The following is a 4,841-nucleotide window of genomic DNA, read 5'->3' as shown; positions in this document are numbered from 1 at the left end:
TAATTTGTTTTATCCTATGCTTTATTAAATTTTTACTTATGTTGTTTTATCCTATGCTTTATTAAATTTTATTTATATTGTTTTATCCTATGCTTTATTAAATTGTATTTATGTTGTTTTATCCTATGCTTTATTAACTTGTATTTATGTTGTTTTAACCTATGCTTTATTGAATTGTATTTATGTTGTTTTGTCCTATGCTTTATTAAATTGTATTTATGTTGTTTTAACCTATGCTTAATTAAATTGCATTTATGTTGTTTTATCCTATGCTTTATTAAATTGAATTTATGTTGTTTTATCCTATGCTTTATTAAATTTTAATTATGTTGTTTTATCCTATGCTTTATTAAATTGTATTTATGTTGTTTTATCCTATGCTTTATTAAATTTTATTTATGTTGTTTTATCCTATGCTTTATTAAATTGTATTTATGTTGTTTTATCCTATGCTTTATTAAATTGTATTTATGTTGTTTTATCCTATGCTTTATTAAATTGTATTTATGTTGTTTTATCCTATGCTTTATTAAATTGTAATTCTGTGGTTTTATCCTATGCTTTATTAAATTGTATTTATGTTGTTTTAAACTATGCTTTATTAAATTGTTTTTATGTTGTTTTGTCCTATGCTTTATTAAATTGTATTTATGTTATTTTAACTTTTGCTTTATTAAATTTTATTTATGTTGTTTTATCCTATGCTTTATTAAATTGTATTTATGTTGTTTTATCCTATGCTTTATTAAATTGTATTTATGTTGTTTTATCCTATGCTTTATTAAATTGTATTTATGTTGTTTTATCCTATGCTTTATTAAATTGTATTTATGTTGTTTTATCCTATGCTTTATTAAATTTTATTTATGTTGTTTTATCCTATGCTTTATTAAATTGTATTTATGTTGTTTTATCCTATGGTTTATTAAATTGTATTTATGTTGTTTTAACCTATGCTTTATTAAATTGTATTTATGTTGTTTTATCATATGCTTTATTAAATTGTATTTATGTTGTTTTATCATATGCTTTATTAAATTGTATTTATGTTGTTTTATCCTATGCTTTATTAAATTTTATTTATGTTGTTTTATCCTAAGCTTTATTAAATTGTATTTATGTTGTTTTATCCTATGCTTTATTAAATTTTATTTATGTTGTTTTATCCTATGCTTTATTAAATTTTATTAATTTTGTTTTATCCTGTGCTTTATTAAATTGTATTTATGTTGTTTTATCCTATGCTTTATTAAATTGAATTTATGTTGTTTTATCCTATGCTTTATTAAATTGTATTTATGTTGTTTTAACCTATGCTTTATTAAATTGTATTTATGTTGTTTTATCCTATGCTTTAATAAATTGTATTCATGTTGTTTTATCTTATGCTTTATTAAATTGTATTTATGTTGATTTATCCTATGCTTTATTAAATTGTATTTATGTTGTTTTAACCTATGCTTAATTAAATTGTATTTATGTTGTTTTATCCTATGCTTTATTAAATTGTATTTATGTTGTTTTATCCTATGCTTTATTAAATTTTATTTATGTTGTTTTATCCTATGCTTTATTAAATTGTATTTATGTTGTTTTATCCTATGGTTTATTAAATTGTATTTATGTTGTTTTAACCTATGCTTTATTAAATTGTATTTATGTTGTTTTATCATATGCTTTATTAAATTGTATTTATGTTGTTTTATCATATGCTTTATTAAATTGTATTTATGTTGTTTTATCCTATGCTTTATTAAATTTTATTTATGTTGTTTTATCCTAAGCTTTATTAAATTGTATTTATGTTGTTTTATCCTATGCTTTATTAAATTTTATTTATGTTGTTTTATCCTATGCTTTATTAAATTTTATTAATTTTGTTTTATCCTGTGCTTTATTAAATTGTATTTATGTTGTTTTATCCTATGCTTTATTAAATTGAATTTATGTTGTTTTATCCTATGCTTTATTAAATTGTATTTATGTTGTTTTAACCTATGCTTTATTAAATTGTATTTATGTTGTTTTATCCTATGCTTTAATAAATTGTATTCATGTTGTTTTATCTTATGCTTTATTAAATTGTATTTATGTTGATTTATCCTATGCTTTATTAAATTGTATTTATGTTGTTTTAACCTATGCTTAATTAAATTGTATTTATGTTGTTTTATCCTATGCTTTATTAAATTGTATTTATGTTGTTTTATCCTATGCTTTATTAAATTGAATTTATGTTGTTTTATCCTATGCTTTATTAAATTGTATTTATGTTGTTTTAACCTATGCTTTATTAAATTGTATTTATGTTGATTTATCCTATGCTTTATTAAATTGTATTTATGTTGTTTTATCCTATGCTTTATTAAATTGTATTTATGTTGTTTTATCCTATGCTTTATAAATTGTATTTATGTTGTTTTATCCTATGCTCTATTAAATTGTATTTATGTTGTTTTATCCTATGCTTTATTAAATTGTATTCATGTTGTTTTATCTTATGCTTTATTAAATTGTATTTATGTTGTTTTATCCTATGCTTTATTAAATTGAATTTATGTTGTTTTATCCTATGCTTTATTATATTGTATTTAATTTGTTTTATCCTATGCTTTATTAAATTTTTACTTATGTTGTTTTATCCTATGCTTTATTAAATTTTATTTATATTGTTTTATCCTATGCTTTATTAAATTGTATTTATGTTGTTTTATCCTATGCTTTATTAACTTGTATTTATGTTGTTTTAACCTATGCTTTATTGAATTGTATTTATGTTGTTTGTCCTATGCTTTATTAAATTGTATTTATGTTGTTTTAACCTATGCTTAATTAAATTGCATTTATGTTGTTTTATCCTATGCTTTATTAAATTGAATTTATGTTGTTTTATCCTATGCTTTATTAAATTTTATTTATGTTGTTTTATCCTATGCTTTATTAAATTGTATTTATGTTGTTTTATCCTATGCTTTATTAAATTGTATTTATGTTATTTTGACCTATGCTTTACTAAATTGTATTTATGTTGTTGTATCCTTTGCTTAATTAAATTGTATCTATGTTGTTTTATCCTGTGCTTTATTAAATTGTATTTATGTGGTTTTATCCTATGCTTTATTAAATAGTATTTATGTTGTTTAATCCTATGCTTTATTAAATTGTATTTATGTTGTTTTATCCTATGCTTTATTAAATTGTATTTATGTTGTTTTATCCTATGCTTTATTAAATTGTATTTATGTTGTTTTATCCTATGCTTTATTAAATTGTATTTATGTTGTTTTATCCTATGCTTTATTAAATTTTATTTATGTTGTTTTATCCTATGCTTTATTAAATTGTATTTATGTTGTTTTATCCTATGCTTTATTAAATTGTATTTATGTTGTTTTATCCTATGCTTTATTAAATTGTATTTATGTTGTTTTATCCTATGCTTTATTAAATTGTAATTCTGTGGTTTTATCCTATGCTTTATTAAATTGTATTTATGTTGTTTTAAACTATGCTTTATTAAATTGTTTTTATGTTGTTTTGTCCTATGCTTTATTAAATTGTATTTATGTTATTTTAACTTATGCTTTATTAAATTTTATTTATGTTGTTTTATCCTATTCTTTATTAAATTGTATTTATGTTGTTTTATCCTATGCTTTATTAAATTGTATTTATGTTGTTTTATCCTATGCTTTATTAAATTGTATTTATGTTGTTTTATCCTATGCTTTATTAAATTGTATTTATGTTGTTTTATCCTATGCTTTATTAAATTTTATTTATGTTGTTTTATCCTATGCTTTATTAAATTGTATTTATGTTGTTTTATCCTATGGTTTATTAAATTGTATTTATGTTGTTTTAACCTATGCTTTATTAAATTGTATTTATGTTGTTTTATCATATGCTTTATTAAATTGTATTTATGTTGTTTTATCATATGCTTTATTAAATTGTATTTATGTTGTTTTATCCTATGCTTTATTACATTTTATTTATGTTGTTTTATCCTAAGCTTTATTAAATTGTATTTATGTTGTTTTATCCTATGCTTTATTAAATTTTATTTATGTTGTTTTAACCTATGCTTTATTAAATTGTATTTATGTTGATTTATCCTATGCTTTATTAAATTGTATTTATGTTGTTTTATCCTATGCTTTATTAAATTGTATTTATGTTGTTTTATCCTATGCTTTATAAATTGTATTTATGTTGTTTTATCCTATGCTCTATTAAATTGTATTTATGTTGTTTTATCCTATGCTTTATTAAATTGTATTCATGTTGTTTTATCTTATGCTTTATTAAATTGTATTTATGTTGTTTTATCCTATGCTTTATTAAATTGAATTTATGTTGTTTTATCCTATGCTTTATTATATTGTATTTAATTTGTTTTATCCTATGCTTTATTAAATTTTTACTTATGTTGTTTTATCCTATGCTTTATTAAATTTTATTTATATTGTTTTATCCTATGCTTTATTAAATTGTATTTATGTTGTTTTATCCTATGCTTTATTAACTTGTATTTATGTTGTTTTAACCTATGCTTTATTGAATTGTATTTATGTTGTTTTGTCCTATGCTTTATTAAATTGTATTTATGTTGTTTTAACCTATGCTTAATTAAATTGCATTTATGTTGTTTTATCCTATGCTTTATTAAATTGAATTTATGTTGTTTTATCCTATGCTTTATTAAATTTTAATTATGTTGTTTTATCCTATGCTTTATTAAATTGTATTTATGTTGTTTTATCCTATGCTTTATTAAATTTTATTTATGTTGTTTTATCCTATGCTTTATTAAATTGTATTTATGTTGTTTTATCCTA

The sequence above is a fragment of the Phyllobates terribilis genome, unplaced genomic scaffold (genome assembly GCF_046119375.1).
Source record: "Phyllobates terribilis strain yellow unplaced genomic scaffold, ASM4611937v1 Scaffold_20__1_contigs__length_20440879, whole genome shotgun sequence".
Taxonomy (NCBI): domain Eukaryota; kingdom Metazoa; phylum Chordata; class Amphibia; order Anura; family Dendrobatidae; genus Phyllobates; species Phyllobates terribilis.
The sequence above is the reverse complement of the archived record's forward strand: the minus strand, read 5'-3'. Positions refer to the sequence as shown.